The following is a 21,876-nucleotide window of genomic DNA, read 5'->3' on the forward strand; positions in this document are numbered from 1 at the left end:
AATCACTCAAACTACCGAGAGGCATAGAGTGGGTAATTATGTATGATTGCTATATTACAACCCCGACTAATCAAACTTGCCCTAGAGTTTACAACCGATTAGGTAACCACCTAGGTGGAAGTCACGACCCTAGATCTTTTATCATTTGAAAAACAACCAAAACCAAAAGTATTGTCTCCTAGTTTTATATTTGCAATCAATAGCTTGAAGTAGAAGTAAAAACAATAAACAAACATGTGAATGTGTAATTTGAGGCACATCATACAATTGAACTAAATATATATACATAATCCCAATTCTAACTCCCTGCAGATTCGACTCCGACTTGCGTTGGGTTTTATTATTGCTTCGACCGCCTCACTGCCTATATTTGTGGTGTAAGTTTGGGCGACATCAATTTTTGGCGTCATTGCCGAGGAGTTAAACAAATTTAGCTATATATCTAGGTTTTTGTGTGCTTTGTTTTCTTTTCCTTCCAAGTCACTAACTTTGTTTTCAAATTGATTATAGGTACGAGAATGGCTCTCAACAATGAGCCCATCGGAAATGTGCCATTAGGGGAGGAAGTGGAGGATGACCAAATGGATGAGTTCCTCTTGAATTTCAAGCAAATAGACGAGGTCGCCCGCCCCAAGATAATGTTCCCGTCCCTCCCCTACATCCACCAAGAGCAGCAGCTCACCGATAATTACCGAATGAGGGTTATGCAAGTGCTATAGTCCCCCGCCGCATTAGGGCGAGCAACTTCCAAATCACCAACGTGATGCTAACACTACTTGAGCAACGTGGATTCTTCACCGGGGCTCTAAGTCAAAATGCCTACAAGCATCTCAAAGGGTACATCGATACTTGTTGGGGGAGCAAGCAAACTAATGTCTTCGAAGATGCATTGCGGTTGAGGCTATTTCCCTTTTCTTTACGGGGAAAGGCATTGTACTGGTTAGAGAGATTGCCTAATCATTCCATCCATACATGGGATGAGTTGGCGGAGATTTTCATTGCCAAATTCTTCTCTCCGGGGTATATGGAGACATTACGGGATGGGATTCTTGCATTCAAGCAAGAGCCTAATGAGCCATTGCATGAGATTTGGGAAAAATATCGTACCATGGTTAAAGAGTGTCTGAATACTGATATGACTGAGGCCATGATCCAACAAACCTTCTACAAGGGGATCAACACAACAAATCAATGTGTGGTAAATCAACTCGCCAGAGAGAACTTAATGAACACGCCTTAGGCCGAAGCTTGTGAAATTCTTGATGAGATAGCGAATACCTCATCGGCATGGCAAAGTAGAGCCAATGTTTCGCAGGGTGACCTAATATTATTCACCTACACAAGGAACTACATGATCATGGGAAAGCTATTACCGAGTTGACAACCACAATGAACCAATTGGCCAAAGCTCAGCTTCAACAAGTTCAAGGGCTGAAACAAGTGAATGCGATGGAAGGTGTGAATATGATGGTGAACAAGAGACGGAAACAAGGTCAACAAATACAAAGCCGTCCAGAACAATTCATGCAAGATGATAGTGGATATGATCAAGGTGATTCGTTCAATGAGCAAGACGAAGAATTTCAATATGTCAACAATTATCTAGGCTAAAGAAACAATGCTCAAGGACAAAATCAACAACAATGGAGGACACAAGAAAATTGGAACAACTAAAGCCACCAAGGCAATTGGAGTGGTGGTAACAATAATCAAAGCAATTGGAATAATTAAGGTAACCAAGGCCATTGGGGAGGTAATCGTCAAGGCACTTGGGGTGGTGACAATCAAAGCAATTGGGGAGGTAATAACCAAGGAGGGTGGAACAATAACAACAACAACTGGGGGTCGAGTTTTCAAAGGCCCCCAATGTTCTAACAACTGAGAAATCCACCTCCCTATCCTTCTCAAGGTCCGAGCTCTTCTAACAATGAGAGGGTAGAATTGAGAATATGTTTAAATAGATGATGGAGAAAAATGCTAACTCCGATGCTTAACTAGCCTCTCACAACACTTCTATTCGCAATTTGAAGGTTCAACTAGGCCAAATCTCGCAAGCTTTGAACTCTCGTCCTAAGGGGTCACTACCTAGTTATACGGTAGTGAATCCGAAAGGTGGGAATAATACGGGACACGCTATGGCCGTGACTACTAGAAGTGGAAAGGTGGAGATGCAACCACCTCAATTCAAAGAAGGATTGTGGATGAAGATGTCGTGGTTCAAGAAGATGAAATCCCAAGCAATGTGGTTCAAGAAAATGAAGAAGTGAGAATTGATATTGATGAGAGTGTGGAGGAGACGCAAGGTGACGTGAACCCGTCTAGGGAACACGTGATTGACATGCCGAAACCGGTAGTGCCAAAGGCTAAGGCGCCAATGCCAAGGCCTCCTCCTCCATACCCTCAAAGGCTTGCAAAGCAAAATAGTGAGAAACAATTCAAAAGGTTTATTTACATGATGAAAAGTTTATCTATCAATGTACCATTGGTTGAGGCTTTAGAGCAAATGCCGGGTTATACAAAGTTCATGAAGGACTTGGTTAACAAGAAGAGATCGATGAATTGTGAAACGATCAAGATGACACATCAAGTGAGTGCTATTGTGCACTCAATGGCTCCAAAATTGGAAGATCCGAACGCCTTCACAATCTCTTGCACTATTGGGAGCGCCAATTTTTCCAAAGCTTTGTATGATCTTGGGGTGAGTATCAACTTGATGCCCTACTCGGTACTCAAAATTTTGGGGATTGAGAAACCAAGACCCACATCCATGAGGTTGCAAATGGCGGATCGTACTATGAAGAGGCCATTGGGTATTATTGATGATGTGTTAGTTTGTGTTGACAAGTTCATCCTCCCAGCAGACTTTGTGATTCTTGATTTTGAAGTGGACTATGAGGTGCCTATTATTTTGGGTAGATCTTTCCTTGCTACGGGGAAGGCTCTTGTTGATGTGGAAGCTGATGAGCTCACTTTTCGGGTGGGTGATGAAAAGGTGGTCTTCCATGCATGCAAATCTATGAGGGAACCGAATAGCAATGAAGTTTGTTCGTTCATGGTTTTGGTGACGAATATGATTATTGATGATGCTAGTGACATAATGAATGTTGAGGATAATTTGGAAGCCATTTTGCTCAATCTTGACGATGATAAGGAGAAAGAAGGCTATGTGGAGTGTGTGAATGCATTGCAAGGAATGCGATTGTATACTTATGAACCCCGGAAGCTATCTTTGGATCTTGAAAATTGGAAGACTCCTCCAACAAAGCCCCCAATCGAGGAGCGTCCTACTTTGGAGTTAAAGCCATTGCCTCCATATCTCAGACCCTTCTTCTACTTTACCGGTTATTCTTTCTTCGTGTTTGACTAACATGCAGGTAGAGTCCATATTGGAGGTGCTACAAAGGAGGAAAATATCAATCGGATGGACCTTGTGATCTCGCCCAAACTCACACCACAATTAGGTAGTGAGGCGGTAGAAACAATAATAAATCTCAACACATGTCGGGGTCGATTCCTCGGGGAGTTAGATATGGGATTAGGTATATAACTAAAGTAAGTGTATGATGTAACTCAATTTGTACTTCCATATATCCATTGGTTGTTTTTATTTCTATTTTTAACTAATAATTGCAAATAATAAACTAAAAGACAATGTTTTTGGTTTTGGGTGTTTTCCAAATAATAAAAGAATTTAGGGTCGCGACTTCCACCTAGGTGGATACCTAACGGGTTGTAAACTGTAGGGAAAGTTTACTTAATTATGATCGTGGTATAGCAATCACATGCAATTGCTCACTCTATACCTCTCGGTAGTTTGAGTGATTTTGCCCAATTTGGCTTTCTCAAGCCCAGATGGGTATTGCACAAATCAAGTGATGTATGCTCAAGTCGGGTCTTACTATATCTAGGTTTGACCCTTTAATTGAGGCTATCAATTTCTTGAGTTCACCCTAATTCCTTGTTAGCCAATTTTTTCTAAACCTAGTCTTTCTTTCTCAAGTAGAGACTAAGTCAAATAGGCATGAATCTATGTTTGCAACTATTAATTCTTGAATTCAAGCATGAACAAGGTTAAATATCACTAATCCAATCACAAACAAGCTCTAAATCAAACACCAATTAAGTACCCACACTAGGGTTGGACCACAACCCTAGCTAGAAATTTAGCTACTCGTGAAAAATGAAGAAACTAAAGAAGAAATTAAGATAAAATATATAATAATTGATTAAAGAAAGAAAATCTAATGTTTAGAAGTTAATCTAATACAAAATTACTCAAAACAGTAAAGAAAATGGCTCAGGTGCTCTCCCCAAAACTAAACTTAACCTAAAAATAACATAAAGCTCTATTTATACTAAGATGAAAATATCTAACAAAAATGCCCCTACGAAGGTTGTGTGGCCGCATAATTCTGGTGTGGTCCGCACAATGGGCTCCTGCGGCTGCACAATTATCATGCGGTCCACAGTCTTTGGGAATTTGAACTTGGGACTTCAGGCTTCTGAGGTTTGCATAAAAGTAGGTGCAGCCGCACTTCTGATTATGCGGCTGCACAAAAGTGGTGCGGTCCGCACTCTTCTACTTTTGGTCTTGAACCAACTCTCTAATTCTTCAATCTTGTGGACCGCATAATAATGATTGCGGCCACACTTGAATTACTATGGCTGCATAATTTTGGTGCAGTCCGTAGTCCCTGAGCTGGCCAAAACACTCTTCTCTGAATCTCTCTTCTTCGGCCGCACTGCTAGGCTTTTTGCCTAGTTTTGGTTCTTGTTCACTTTTGACTCTTTCATGAGCTGATTTTGACTTCTTTGGCTCATTTCCCAATATTCCTGCAAGTAAGCACATTTCATTAGATTTCAAAAATACCTTTAAGCATTTTTTAGCTAAAACGCAAGTAAAAGAGAGCAAATAAGCGGTTAAAATCCCTACTTATCAACTCCCCAAACTTAAGCTTTTGCTTGTCCTCAAGTAAATAAGGCAATTCTCAACTCCACTAGAAAAAAGGATATTTCAGCTAGCCTAAGGTGAATCAATTACACATCAATTGGGACCAATAATTACCTACCAGACATATGAATTATTAACAACACAATGATTGACCTTTTGAGCACAATAGTTCTAGTGTGACACTAGAGCATCAAGAGTTGGCTCTATCCATCAAAGAAGCTCGCTCTTTCATGTAGATTATTATGGATCCCAAACTCCTCCTCCTCTACTCTCCATTAGCAAATCTCACTTTAGAATGTAACACTTAAGCCAAAAATTATGAAAATTTCGTTCATCTCTCTTAAAAGAATGACACAAGTCTGACTTTGAGTACCATATGCTTGCCTCTTATGTAAATCACCACTAATATAAGCTCACTCAACTTAAATCATGTAGGGCTTTTCTGGGATGTAGTGAAGGCTTTTGGACCAAGGTAGGACTAGTTGGAATAGAATGATTTCATCTTTCCTTAAGCACTCCATTTTCTCTTTTCGATTCATACTTTCTCGACTCTTTGAGTCATTTTCTTCTTCCTTGGGAGAACTAGAGAGACATAACGTTATTCTTTCTTGATCATGATAGTCATTTTTCTCCTTTTCTATTTACTTCAGCCTTTCTTTCTTTTGAATTCCCTTCAACTCTTCACTTTATTCACTTTCTTTTTTGGCATTTTTCTTTTTGTTCTTTCTTTCTTTTCTTTGCCTTCCCTTTTCTTCATTTCTTTCTCTTCTTTGTACCTTTCATCACTTTCAAACTCCTCTTATCTCCCCCAAACTTATGTTTTTGCCAATTTTTTCTCAAGAATGCGAAGGAAAGATCGGGTGCCAAGAGAGGGTCATTACAAAAAGGATGAAGGCTTGTAATGTGGTTATTGAAAGAAAAAAAGGCTTTTGCTCAAAGGTGTTGACTTGGGATATCACATTGGTAGGCCATGGAAGATTTCAAATTGGATCAAGGAGAGCCTACAATCATTTTTCAAGCCAAGCTACACTTAGAATTTCGCTTAGATAAACATTCGGGGTAATTTCTAGACCATTAACACGGGTACTTGGACTTGCAACTAAACATCTCACCTCTCACGCTTATGGGTTGCTAAAGAGAACAGAGTCGAGGGCCCAAAAACCCTAGCTAAGATTGAGAATCACAAGTGGTTCAATTTGAACCACTCGATGACTGCTCAAGTCAACAAAAGAGTCAAAAGAGTCACAACTAGAGCTATTTTCTGCCAACAACTTATTTTTAATGATACGATCATAGGTAAATGTGTTGGTACCAAGCAAAGCATGCTTGAGACCCCTTGTATTAATTACTACTATATTTACCAAAACATAAAAGAAAATAGACTCAATCCCTTAAGAAGGTTGTCACGCCATCCATTGTTGGGAAGAGCCACCCGGTTCATACCTAATCTACCTTTGGAAAGAACTGTGGCATTAAGAAAACCAAATGCTTAGTGCTCACTTAAAATGTAAAAAGAAGCTACTAATGTAAATAATAAGTTATACTACTAAGAAAAATCAAACTAAAGAAGCTATGAACTAAACTACAGAAAGCGAGATAAATGAATATACAAACCGAAGTCAAATGAATATATACAGAAAGGAGAAGAATATATACATAAGGGAAATGAATATTTACATCAAATGGAGAAATATATACATACCAAAGGAAAATAAATATGAAATAAAAATAGTATCAGAGTTATTAAAGCCCAGATATCAAATAATCAAAATAGACACCCCCCCAAATGAAAATAAGCATTGTCCCTAATGCTAACAAAAATAAGAACGGGGAAAGGGTAGAGAGTTAAGATAACTCCCTATGTGGTCTCAGTCTGCATAGGATTAGCAGCAACCTCAACCTCAGGCTGTATCTCATCATCACCCGGTTGAGGGACAACTGGGTTGTTGAGCATCTGGGTCATCTCCTCAGCAATGTGGGAAGTGGCAACTGGCTCCTCAGACTGGCCGGCTGCTGCCTCTGGTGTTGTCTGTGTTGCTGGTGGTGCCTGTGTTGCTGGTGGTGCCTATGCTGCTGGGGGTGCTGTCTCCATGAGTAGGTCCAGTGGTAGATCACCGGCGGATGTAATCTTCTCAATCTTTTTGCTCAGCTTATCCACCGACTTATTTGATGCCTGAGATCTCTGCATCTTCTTGACCTGTTTGCCCAAATTCTCAATAACTTTCCCCTGTGCCTCCACTTTATCCATAATAGTCTTCTGGTCGGGCATAATCTTTTTCAATGCTTCCTCCACATACATAGGTACCTGTGGCTCTGCTGGGGCTGAGGACTGTGCTGCAACAACATTGTATATATCACTCAGCTTTGTAGTAGTTGCCTGCATATAGTTGTTGAGACTCGCAGCGCAGTCTGAGGATAGGTAGAGGAAGCTGGCACTGGCAATGGTACTTATAGTCTAGCAGAAGCAACTTGTCCGGCAGATGAAGATTGTGGCATGGCTGTTGTCCCGGTAGAAGTACCGGCTGATGTGGAAGGCTAATAGTTGAATCAGTAACCAGTAACGCTGGCTCTTCAGACTGTCCAGTGGACGTAGTTGCTTTTCCCTTGAATTTAGGGTTGTCAGCTCCCTGAAGGTGGTACCCGGAGAAAGGCTTCTTGGCCTTCACATCTGTATTGTAATGCTTCAACTCCACCCCTTGATCCTTGAAATATTCAGTGAGGAATCTTGGGTATGGATAAGATCTTTCACCCTTCTGGACAACTAGAGTGATGTTGGTGGACATGATGACACCAACATTTATCGGATACCCAGCCATAATCGAGGCCACCAAAACTGCACGGGGAAGTGGGAACATGTTTTCATTAAGGCATGAATCAATGCGGCTACACGAACGTTTGACAACCTTTTGCTTCGAAGTTGATGGTGGCCCAGACAATTGGAACCCATGCTGTAAGCCACAGAGATGTTGACCCTAGGATTTCTAGAATCTCAGCAAGCCACGCGCGAGTTGCATCACCCATAACTAGCTTCTCCAAATACTGCACTGCTTCCACTTCTTCAAACCTCACATATGTGTCCAGTGCATAGGAGTCAAAGCGGATCTTCAGATTCCGCACTTTTGTCACCTTCGTTCCCTATTTAATGTGAGCAACATTTGCTTAGAACTCCCTGACGAGGTACTCATTTGCATCTAGGTCTTTGTTGGTGAACCAGTTCTAACCTTTTCGCTCTTGGAATTGCCTAAGGACATTGGGGTTGTGTTTGTTTAGGTCTTTCATTAAGAATTGTTGCTCAAGAGTGAGCGATCTCTGTGACCACCATTCCTTAAACGTGGCGAAGGCATTGGCACTAACAAATCTTTCCTCCCATATCTTCGACCTCCTTTATCTTTCCAACCCTGGCACTGCAGTATCGCCCCCTCTCCCATCATCTGGAACATCATCATCATCTAAGTTTATTGGAGCATGAGGAGAAGGTGAGGAAGGGGACTTAAAGTCTTGGCTGCCCTCTTCCGAACCTTCAGATGAACTGGCAGCTGAAGAAGACTCATCCGCCAAGTGTAAATTCCTACGGAGTTGTTGTCTTTATTGTGATTGGGCTTACGGCTGTGCTTCCATGAAGTTACCTTCAGAAGCTTCCCAGATGGGACATACTCACTAGTCTCCGAGGTATTAGGGGCTCTATTTGCTGTTGCTTTCTTGCTTATAACATTTTGGATTGCTAGATGGAGATTGCTTTTTCCTCGACCCCAGCCTCGAGAGGGTTATGCCCTTCCTTTTGACATATCTCCTTTTCCTCGTGAACAAACCATTGTCTGCAACACATAAGAACTAGAAATTAAGTACAATTAAAGCTCACAATGCATGCATAAACTGATTGGAAGTTGCAGAAGAAACATTATCAAAAGGGCAGTGTGGACCATACAAAAGTGGGTGCGGTCATAGACTGCCCATTGCGGACCGCGCAAAAATGAGTGCGGCCACAAAGTGTCAGGTTTAGACTACTGGGGTATCTGAAGATCCATCTTTGCGGACTGCACAAAAATGAGCGCGGCTGCACAAGGTCATTGCAGACCGCACAATTTTGAGTGCGGTCTCATAAGTCAAGCGCACCGTTTTCCTAACTCAAAGGGCTGCAGACCGCACAAAAGTATGTGTGACCGCATAACCTCCACTGCGGACTGCACTAAAATATGTGTGGTAGCATAATTCAAAATTCATGGGCACTATAACTAGGGTTCATGTGATCTTTACATAATTTAGGCATGGTTTGCACAATTTAACATGGATAGCTACTTACCCAAACCCCAATTAACACATAATATGCTACCCACATGATTCTCAGCAAAAACAACTAAGCATTGACATTTTTAGGCATGGAACTAACCCTAAATCAAATAACAAATAAAAAAAAGATGAAGAATCTAATGAAGAAATTAACATACCAGTAATGAAGATGCAGGTGATGAAATGAGGGAACAATTTGAGAGCAATGGTGAAATTTTACTGTGCAAGCTTAGTCTTCAGGGCTCAAAAGACCGAAAAGTGTAAAAAGAGGAGAGAATCCCTATATATACTTATGTCACGCCCTGAACCTGAGGAGGCGTGGCTGGCACCCAGTGCCGCAATGGCTCGAGTGAACCACTCTGCAACTTTTTTTTTCTTTGTGACTATTATGGGCCAACATGGACACAGCTCGAAATGTACAACTGTAAGTGGGAAAATATTGTATCACTGAACCATTTTTCTTAAAACATAAATACATACGGGCCGTTAAGGCCTCTGACATATTGAACGAAATGAACCTCTCTTACAAAGCCTCTAAGATTAATTGATATGAAATGGGACAGGATAACGACCTACCCGTAAGTCTGTAGCAAAACTTCTGACACGATGACACATAGACTCGGCTGCACTTCGAATAAGGTGGAGTCTTACCGATCCTTCGCTGAATACCAATTTCGTCTACTATAAGAGCTCGTCAAACTGATTATCTATACCTGCAGGCATGAATCCAGCGTCCCCAACAAAAGGACGTTAGTACGAATAATGTATTGAGTATATTAGACATGTAAATAAATATATAAAAAGCATGGAAGAAACACAGAGTAAAGGACTCAGCCTGTAAGTCTGGATACCTCTGTAAATTATGAAATACTTTTAGCGTCATGCATATGCGTATGAATGTCATGTCGTGCATAGGTACATGTTTCATAACATTATCAGCCTCTGAGGGCATCCCATCATATCATATCAGCCACTGTGGGCAAAATCATCATCGTATACCAGTTGATCAGGTGGTGGTGCGTATATAACGTCATAACCTTTCCCACATCCCATATATATATATATACATACATATATATGCATAGGTCTGTACGTACATAATATCATCAAGCCTCTAAGGGTATCCCATCATATTATCTCGACCACTGTGGGCAAATCATCAATGTATACCGGCTGATCAGGTGGTGGTACGTATATAACGCCATAACCTTTCCCATATCCCATATATATTGTATATAACACTATCTGGTCATGGGTCAATGTACATGTATAAATGCACGTATATAACGCCATCTGGTCAGTCAATGTGCATGTATAAATGCATGAAATGCATATGAAATACGTTAATAAAATCTCTTGGTACGTCATAAGACCATTATACCTCTAATTAATATCATGAAATAAACTTTATCAACTTACGTATTTTCTGAGACCCATGAACAGATGATAAAATAATAAGACTTATAGGAAAACAAGAATATACGCATCTCTAGCATTTCTAAGAATAGAGTAATTTATGGAAGTTGTGCATTTTCTCGTTTCATTTGTATCGTATAGATTATGCCAAAAGGAAAGAAGGGATATCCTTAACATACCTGAGTCGATTCTCTTGACAATCCCTCTAACATGCGTGAATTGCGACAATTCGATCTTCAGATCCAATGTTAATGACCTCATTTAGCCAATAATCAGAAAAGTTGTTCATGATGGTAAGCTAGGTGGAATTGAGTCAAGGGACAAAGCACCTGTTTTTTGAGGGATGAAGGAGAACGACAAAGACGACATAAACAAGGATAATGAACTTTTCTTACCTATGAGAACACTCATGTAGGGATTTCCATCCGTGTGTTTCACACCTAAAATAGGTGTACTTTATTCCAAAATAAAATCATCAATAGAGAACATTTCCTTCTTATCTCAAAGGCCCGCCTCCAACTAGGATAATATGACATTCGTAGTTCATTGGATCTAAGTGTAAAGACTACTTCCTTAAATGCAATTTTAAAAATCTCGTCTCTCGCACCAAAATTACTCTTTCTTCACTTCTTGAGGTGACTATTCATTGTAGCATGTACTAACCTGACCACCCATTTAATGATGTTTTTTTTACTACACGTACCATAATTTTCTTATTTAGAATGATAATGCTAGAAAATTGTAAATATGGTAAGAATCCATTACTTGAGAATATGGAAAGATTTGGATAATTGTGTAATAAGGTATAGGAATTACTTTTGAGAAAGATGAGGAATAGGAATCACTTTATTTTCCTTTATCTGAATACTAGTAAACACTACTGAAAATCCAACAACAATCAAGCAAACTTTTCATATCTCTGAGAAGCCACTGCCAAGAAGCAAACCTCAATTGAACTCATCTTATTCACCCTTTCAGACTACAAAGTTAAATGCACAACTCCCAAATCACATAGCTCCTAAAAGAAAGAACTTTATTCACATTCCTTGTGATGCAACAAATGTAGAGACAACTCCCATATCAACAATTCAGCTTTAAGATGTGTCCATAAAAAAATAGTATGAGTCACGTTATAAGACTAATTCTAACATCTCTAATCTTGCCACGTGGGGAGAGTTAGTCTTATCCAACTCTTTAATTACTTACCAAATAATTAAGAATTATCTCAAATTACTTAAAATATTACTCATTTTTAATACCCATTATATAATTTACTATCATGGCCATGTGCTACCATACAAAATAAATACATACACTATTATTTTATTAAAATATTCATGTAAAAATACATATATTTTCTCAACTTTTAATTTTCCTAATCTCATATAAAGTGTACAAATTTTCGTACACTTAATTCTTAAAATGGTAAAAAAAAAATAACCTTCTTTTCTTGTAAAAAAAATAATTCATATCTTTACAATAAAGAAAATCTCATAAGCTTTTCTCATATTATGTGTATAATTTAAAACATATTCGAAAGTAATAATATTAATAACTATATAAAATTATATTTTTCAAATTTCTTTTTTAACAAAAGTATTCCACTCAAAATACCATACACTGGCTGCTTCAGGGGAGGACTCATTCTGACTATTATGTTAATCATCAATAAGAGAGATTTCTCTGAAACTCTTATATAATTCCTAATAATTTATGTGGTTCAGATGGTGTGAGATAAATATTGTGTAAAAAGCTCATCATGTTGGAGTGAGACTAGCGGAATACAAAAAAGTGAGATAGAGGGAAAGTTACGTTTCTTTAAGCTGGCCTTCACTAGGTAAATTAGAAGGCTAAGGATGGGCTTTTTAAAGTATAACGTATTCTCCATTTGATCTGCTTATGGCCATTTGTATTTTAATATATTCACAAACTTAAAACATATCAATTTTGAAAAAAAGAAGATGAACTTAAAACTTTTATATTAACTCCTTTTTTTTAAAAAAAAAAAAACACATCAACATTAAAAAAATACATATAATAAATCCCAGTGTTAAGAAATTTGGCGCTCAAACTCACGGGATGTAACAACAACTTAGGCCCGCGGAACCCAGCTTTTTTATCTGAGTGCGGCCGCATAATTTTGATGCGGTCCGCACTCCTTACCTGCCTGTGGAGAAGTCTCGCTGCGGACCGCACAAAAATGAGTGCGTCGCAGCATTGGTGTGGACCGCACAAAAATATTTGTGTCCGTAATTCCTTAAGCATTTTTGACAGGCCAATTTCAGAGACTATACATTTTGATACTTAGCTAAATTTTTCATGCACAACCCCTGCATGCACACCCATTCTTGCATACACTTCAAAATTTGTTAGCACAAACAAAGTCTATCTAATCTAAAGAAGAAAAACAAAAGAAAGAATAAGACACAAGGGTTGCCTCCCAAGAAGCGCCTGATTTAACGTCGTGGCACGAAACAAATTACCTATCACTTGATATGAAGAACCGCCACAATGTGGCTATCATCAACCTTGCCAAGATAATGTCTAATCCGGTGCCCATTGACTCTAAAAACCTCATCATTCTTATTTTTCAAATCTAAAGCACCAAAGGGGGTTACATTCACTACTTCAAAGGGCCCACTCCATTTTGATTTTAACTTGCTGGAAACATCCTTAACCAGGAATTGAACAATAGCACCAGATCACCTTCTTTGAACTCCATGTTGTGGGTATACTTGTCATGGAGGTACTTCTGTTTACCTTGAAAATGGTAATTACAATTAGATTTGATTGTAGTTCTAAAAATACGTAATTTATTTTAATGCTAGTTGTTAGGTGGTAGATGCTAAGTGCGAGCTAGGAAATCAAAGTAAGAGCAAGGGTAGATGCTGTTGTTCAAACCAAACGATCGTGGATCGAGGGGATCGGGGTCCCGAATTGGCCTAAGCTGGGCCTCGAGGTTGAGCTGGTGAGCTCGGCTGGGGCCGATCGATGGGGAACTAACAATCCTAAGAGCTTTAATGAGGGCTCTTTATGATCAGTGATGAGTAATAAATGAAGAACAATCAATGGAACACAATAAATGTAAGCAATAAATCAAAGGAAAGACAATAGAGAGTGTCTTAGTTAGAGAATAGAGAATGTTCTTGTACTTGTATTAAATATCAAATGTGTTACAAAAAGATAAGGGTCCCTTTTATATAGAAGGGGGAATCCCAATATAGTACAGATGCATTTATTACAAAGATATGCGGCTGGTACAACCATTTAATGTCACGGTACGGGCTTGCACTATCCTAATAGGCTTGGTCAGCTTTAATCACGTGCCTTGTCAATCTCCCACTCATTTATCATAGCCGCCGATTTTCTGTGCCCCGAGGTCGAGCATAGGGAACCCTCAGGGTCGAGCCCCGAACTGTATCTTGGTCCTTCTGATAACGGGCTATTGAATGTCATAATGATCATAAAATCGGGCTCTCCAATTTTAGCCGTATACAGATAGTCCCCGTGTTTCTTAGAATGAAATGATAAGAAACGGTCTTCAAATCTTGCCTCTTTGATACTCCCATTATGACGTCAGCCCATTAGAACATTAAATGCCATGACTCAAAAGGCTGCACAGAGGTTGCTACCAATCACGATTATCGAGAAGCCCACAAACCGTCATTATTTCGACCTTTCTGCTCCTCAAACATAGCCCAAATGGCGTCTATAAATACTTTAATTTGTTTTGCCATTCACACTTTACACTTTTACAACATCAAGTTCTTAGGGCTAAGTTCACCGTCTTCTGCATTCATCTCCTTTCTGTGCTTGCCTCTTCATCCTCTTTCTTAGAAACCTTTTTTATAGTTATGGCTAGAACTTTTAGAATGGTACCTCAGAAAGAGGGAGCCACTTCTTCATCACGCCCGTCCAAGGGCAAACCAAAAGTACCTCCGAACATCGAACAGTATACCCCTAGCAACTTCGATACTGTGTCTGATTTTACCATAGAAAATCCCCTTCTACACCTGGCCGATGCGAGCCCATGTCTCGGTACATTAGCGTGGTGACCGACAGGAAGAGGGTAAAGGAACACTACCAATGGGGAGAGGCAGTACAGGTAGAAATCCCCAAACCTGAATAAAGCATAGTAGACCACAAAGTTGGCTTCCTCAATGTTTATACATACCCATTTACTCTAGGTCCCGTAGATCCTTTGTCACGATCCGGATTTTCCACCCTCGGGAGTCGTGATGGCGCCTACTAGAGAAAGCTAGGCGAGCCAACTATTCCAATTAATTTACCCTTTTCATTTTTAATATCTTAACAATTTCAAGTTAACATGTGATAAACAACGGAAATAATAATGCGGAAGAACAAAACTTAACAATTTAGCTAATACCAATACGAATCCATAAAACATAAACCACCCCGAACTGGTGTCATAATCTCACGACTATCTAAGAATACTACAAATAGGGTCTGAACAAAATAAATACATATCTATCTCTAAAATAGAAAAGAACAGAAGAAACAAGGTAGGAAGGGGACGCCAAGGCCTGCGGGCGCCTGCAGGACTACCTTGGGTCTCCGATGGACTGAAGGCAGCAACCCCTAGCTAAGGTCCGTATGCTCTAGTACCGGGATCTGCACAAAAGAGTGCATAGTGTAGTATCAGTACAACCGACTCCATATACTGAGTAAGTGTACAGCCTATCCTCAGCGAAGTAGTGACGAGGCTAGGACACAACAAACAATATAACATGCAGTTAAACAGTATCTAGCAGAAAAACAGTAATAGAAGCAATTCAAAAGTAACGGGGGACGAGGTAACATGTTATGAGGGAAATACCAACATAAAGAATCACAGTAATAATGGAATAAGACAATTAAGGCACTTGAACCGATGACAACAAGAAATCATAAAAAACAAGCAATAAGTGCACGACATCACCCTTCGCGCTTTTACTCTCAATCCTCACCAAAGCAATCAAATAATGAAAATATGCACGACATCACCCTTCGTGCTTTATCTCTCTTCCTCACCATGTAAATATTAGAAATGTGCACGGCATCACCCTTCGTGCTTTATCTCTCTTCTTCACCATATGCATCAATATCAATGTAAATGTCACGACCCAAACCGAAGGGCCGCGACGGGCACCCGGTGCCTTACTCAACCGAGTACCAACGTAACATATCTTTCTTATCATGTTATCATGAGTAAATGAGCCAGAAAACCCGTCATGAGATAACAAGAATAAGACATAAGGGAATACTTAGCATATGAAGACCCAATAAGATATACAAACTAATATATGTGACATACGAGCCTATAAGGCCGACATGACCATTAGTAAACTCGAAACATAGGCCGACAAGGCCATACAATTATCCATACACCTGACATCTATCTACAAGCCTCTAAGAATACATAAAATCATAAAGGTCGGGACAGGGCCCCGCCATACCAATCAATATATATCCAAAGCATACTGACCAATTAGGCAACTCCGGAGCAAGTGGAGTGCACCAACACCTTCATTGAGTTGATAGCCTACTAGGAGGACTGTCAAGATATCAATCGGGACCTGCGTGCATGAAACACAGCCTCCCCAGGCAAAAGGGACGTCAGTACGAATAAAGTACCGAGTATGTTAGGCAGGAAAGCATAAACAAGAACAGTAATGTAAAGAGAGAGATATAGGAGATACAACCTGTAACATCTGAGTGCCTCTAGGGGCTATGATATGAAATGCATAATATATATATATATATAATACATATATATACATAAACTTTTAAAACATTCGCCTCTGTGGGCATCATCATCATCATATCGTACCCGGCGTCAAAGAGGACTCGGTAAAAGCGTACCCGACCATCATAAGGTTCGGTAGAATCGTACCCGGCCACGTGGAGCTCGGTAAAACCCAACTGATCAGTGGTTGCACAATAGGTGCCATACCCGGACAACTATAGCGCGACTCGGTAGAGTAAAATAGATACATATATATATAATGCATGCTCGACTCATGGAATCACGTTCTAACCCTTTCGGAGTGATGTAAGGTCATTGCACCTTCGATTAACATTATGGACATCCCTACCATCAATATGAACCTTAGTGGGATTTAAGGATCATACACACTTTTTTAGAATAACTTTATAAGGAAAGAACAACATGGACAACCTTAGTTTCTAGGAGTAATTTCGTTATGAATTAGTGTACCGTTTATGTTCATGTCACTTTAGATCATGCCAAAAGAAAGAATTAAGTGCCTTAACATACTTTAAACCCGTTGAGTCCTTAATCACTTCCAAGCAACTCTTCAAACAAGTCAACTCAATCTATCATAGTATAACGAGATTCAAAATCAGTGCTGAGCAAAGGCTAAGTCTATAACTTAAGCTAGTAGCTCGTTTACGTAAATTTTAGCAGCATCTCCCTTGTAACAAGGGCCTCCTCCAATACCATATACAAACAACAATGACCAGAGTAATCCATCAATACATAATTATCAATATCAAAACACCATATAACAACAACAAGTCACAACTACATTACGACGAGCGGCAAGCTCCGATTGGAATCCGTATACCCCTTATCAATCCTTATAGACTTCTTACTTCAACATAAAAGTATCATTAACATGATAATGAAGTCATTAATCAATGATTCCAGCCTTATACCATATATTTATAACAACGAAAATAATCCAAAACTTCAACTATCCCCAACTAGCAACTTTCTTCACTAGTTCATGTCTAGCACATCCATTTAACTTAATAAACATCAAGATAACCTTAGGCACAAGTAAGAACACAATATAAATACCTCCTACAGTAACTTCAAGTCAAAATCCAAGTTATATTCAGTTTACCACAAACCTCAATAGGAATACAACACCATAGAAGTGACTTAAGCTAACCCAAGTATTATCTTGTAGTTTATCATCCTAACAACTTAACCAACATACAAGCAAGATTAAGCACAATTAGTAGTATGTTTTACTCACCTTAGACAGCAGCAAAAACTTGTAATTTCATCCAAATACAGCCCACAACAATCCTCAATGACAACACAACCTCAAAGAGGTGTTGTTCTTCACTAGAACTAAGTTTTGATGTTGAAATATGGTGTAATCACTTCAAACCCTTGTGGTATATGTTTAGGAGGGTTAGGAGAAGCTTGGAGACGAATTTTAGTTGAAAAATGAGCAAAAATAGTCGTTCAAATCGTTTATAAATTGAAGTAGGTCAACCACCGCCTAAGTGGGTCCCATTGGGAGCTGCTTGCGCGGTCTCGCGAAAACACGAATATCTCTCTATTTCGATGTCGTATTGATGAACGGTTTAATGCGTTAGAAATTAGACTTGTAGACCTTCAATTTGGTAGGTAGAACACCACTTGATTCCAAGTATATTTGGAGAAATTTGCAGATACATTTGACCTAAATTTTAGCAAATTTATGAATGTAACTTGTGATGACCTTTGCCAACTCTTGTTCCACAACTTGCTTGCCTTCAAAATGTAGAAAATGAATATCATACGACTAAAATAACTCATAGAATAACCTCCTTATCAAGTTAAGAACCCTAGTCTCACCCCAAATTACATGTTATAACATTCCAAACTTGTCGACTTTTGACAAAACTTATTTTCTTCAATTGGTTTAGCTTCTAAGATTTCCAACCCTCTTGGTACTCGTTATTCACGATCTTAAATATTTGTAACCTCCAAGGTAACATGATTAACTTAATTTATTTTCTTCCAAATATAATCTCATTTCCGAGCTTACATCAATGACTTACGATGTACTCTCACGTATGAAAACTTAGGGTGTAACAGTAAATGTACACGACATCACGCTTCGTGCTTTATCACTCTTTCCTCATCATATGCATAAGTATGAATGTGCATGGCATAAACCTTCGTGCTTTATCTCTCTTTCCTCACCCAAACAATAGCAACAACAACATCCCGACAAGGGAATCAACAATAAGAATAAATACATCCCGGCAAGGGAATCAACAATAAGAATTAAATAGGTCCCGACAAGGGAATCAACTATAACCAAACTTGTACCAACAATTAACTTCAGTAATGAACCTCAACTGGAACCAATGCTCAACAATAAACAAAACTAAGAAGATAATCATAAGTCTTGCTCAACATGGATAATCAACAATTTAGGCATTTGTCGTACTTATTAAGAAGCACAACGATCACAATTTAAGACTCACGGGCATGCTTGACACTAACATATAGATACTCGTCACCACACCTATACGTCGTACACTATACTAGAACATATAAAATAAGGCACAACGCCTATTCCCTCAATCTAAGGTTAGACCAAACACTTACCTCAAACTTCCACGGCCAACTCAAGCCTCAAACACCACTTTCCTTTTTGATTCCACTTCCAATTCAATTGTATCTAGTCAATATTAACTTATCAATATCAATAAATGCTAAAGAATTCATAACCAATGCTTAATTATAGGTTTTCTATTATTTTCCCCAAAAAGTCAAAAATCGATCCCGGCTCGCTTGGTCAAAACTCGAGGTTCGGACCAAAACCCGATTACCCATTCGCCTACGAGCCCAAATATGCAATTAGTTTCAAAATCCAACCCCAAAACGAGGTCTAAATTCCAATTATTCAAAAAGGCCTAACTCTATCCAAATTCCCAATTTCTACCATAAAAACCCTAGATTTTTTGATGAAGACTGATGAAATGCAAAGGGAAATCGAAAGAAAAAAGATTTAGAATCATATATCAATACTTTGGGGAAGAACTTGCCTCTTGAAAATCGCCTCAATGCTTTCTAGTTTTGAAAATATGAAGTTGTGGGCTAAATTCCCGTTTTGTTACTGTTTTAAAAAAACTGGGCAAGCCTTCATCGCGTTCGCGATGGGCATGCCGCGTTCGTAAAGGACCTCCTCCCTCAGGCTTATGCGATCGCGAATTCCTCTACGCGTTCGCGAAGGGTAAGCCCCCCTGACCTTCGTGTTTGGACCAAGGAACGCGTTCGCATAGAAGAAATGATGAATCCAAGCCCACCCCTAATTACTATACGTGTTCGTGGGACATAGGTCGTGTCCGCGTAGAGCAACCCCCGATGCTCCGCGTTCGCGTTCGCGTCCCTATCTTCGCGTTCTCATAGAACAAATTCCATCCCCAGCCCAGTTCCCTTTCGCGATCGCGAGAGTTACTACGCGATCGCGATGCATAGTGCATCAGACACCAGAAGCAGCTAAACCTACAACTTTTCTAAGTGGAAAAACATCTCGTGGCCTATCCGAAACTCACACAAGCCCTCAGGGCTCCAAACCAAACATGAATACTAACCCAAACATATCGTATGAACTTGCTCGTGCGATCAAATTGCCAAAATAACACCTACAACTGCAAGTTTAGCATCAAAATCAAAGAAAAATCTCCAAAACTCTTAAGTTCCAAATTTCACAACCGAGAGTCCGATTCACGTCATATGAATTCCGTTTCTTACCAAATTTTACAGGAACAACTTAAGTACCATATAAGACTTTTACGGGGCTCCAGAAGCAAAATACGGGCCCGATACCATCAAATTCAAACACATTTAAATTTCCAAAAACTTTTATAATTTCAGTTAAACAATTTTCTTCAAAAATTTATTTCTTGACCTTGGGACCTTAGAATTCTATTCCGGGAAAACGTCCAAGTCCAATATTTTCCTACAGACCTTCCGAGACCGTCAAATCACAGGTTCGGGTCCGTTTATCCAAAATGTTGAACGAAGTCAACTTAAATTTAATTTTAAAATCAAAATTAGCACTCTTATCAAATTTTCACATAAAAGCGTTCCGAATATACACTCGGACTGTACAGGCAAATCGAGGTAAGATAAAAAGAGGTTTTTAAGGCCTCAGAATACAAAATTGACTTGTAAATCACATCCTCTACCTCTAGAACAAATGTTCATCCTCGAACGGATATAGAAAAGAAGTACTTGAGTCGGGGAAATGATGGGGATATCGGCTCCGCATATCGGACTCAGACTCGGACTCCCAGAAAGCTGCGTTGGCAGGATGACCTCTCCATTGAACATGAACAGAAGGATAACTCTTCGATCTCAACTGACGAATCTGCCGGTCCAGAATGGCCACCGGCTCCTCCTCATAGGTCAAATCCTTGTCCAACTGGACAGTGCTGAAGTCTAACACATGGGATGGATCACCGTGATACTTCCAAAGCATGGACACATGAAATACTGGGTGCACAGCTGATAAACATGGTGGCAACGCAAGTCTGTAAGCCACCTCTCCCACTCGATCAAGAATCTCAAAAGGGCCAATGAATCTAGGGCTTAGCTTGCCCTTCTTCCCAAATCTTATCACGCCCTTCATGGGCGACACCCGAAGCAACACTCACTCTTCAACCATTAATGCCACGTCACGAACCTTGCCGTCGACATAACTCTTCTATCTGGACTGCATTGTACGAAGCCTATCCTAAATGATCTTTACCTTATCCAAGGCATCCTAAACTAAATGTATAGCCAACAACCGAGCCTCTACCGGCTCAAACCACCCAACTGGCGACTGATACCATCTACCATATAATGCCTCACATGGAGCCATCTGAATGCTCGACTAGTAGCTGTTATTATAGTCAAACTCTGCTAATGGAAAGAACTAATCCCAAGAACCTCCAAAGTCAATAACACATGCTCGGAGCATATCCTCCAAAATCTGAATAGTACGCTCGGACTGTCCATCCGTCTGAGGATGAAATTATGCGCTCAACTCGACCTGCATACCTAACTCACGTTGTACTGCCCTCCAAAAATGCGAGGTAAACTGAAATGGTAGACACGGGCACGCCATGAAGATAAACAATCTCCTGGATATAGATCTCTACCAACCGCGTAGAAGAATAGGAAACTGCCACAGGAATGAAATGCACTGACTTGGTCAGCCTATCAACAATAAGCCATATAACATTGAACTTCCTCTGAGTCATGTGGAAGTCCCACAATAAAATCGATAGTGATCCACTCCCACTTCCACTCAGGAATCTCAATCTTCTGAAACAAGCCACCAGGTCTCTAATGCTCGTACTTTACCTGTTGATAATTCAAACACCGAGCTACATAGGCAACAATGTCCTTCTTCATTATCCTCCACCAATAATGCTGCCAAAAGTCCTTGTACATCTTGACGGCGCCCGGATGAATTGAATAC

The 21,876-nt window shown here is 39.7% G+C and overlaps 1 long non-coding RNA gene across 1 annotated transcript; it reads right to left on the bottom strand.

Annotated features, from left to right (window-relative positions):
* Nucleotides 1–6,706: 6,706 nt before the first annotated feature.
* LOC142163591 (uncharacterized) lies at nucleotides 6,707–11,692 on the bottom strand. Its single transcript, XR_012694541.1, has 3 exons — nucleotides 10,834–11,692; nucleotides 9,815–9,951; nucleotides 6,707–9,660 (listed from the first exon to the last, which is right to left on the bottom strand). It is a non-coding gene; the product is annotated as an uncharacterized LOC142163591 (long non-coding RNA).
* Between the last annotated feature and the right edge of the window lie 10,184 nt (nucleotides 11,693–21,876).

Source organism: Nicotiana tabacum, chromosome 8 (genome assembly GCF_000715075.1).
Source record: "Nicotiana tabacum cultivar K326 chromosome 8, ASM71507v2, whole genome shotgun sequence".
NCBI classification, from domain to species: Eukaryota; Viridiplantae; Streptophyta; class Magnoliopsida; order Solanales; family Solanaceae; genus Nicotiana; species Nicotiana tabacum.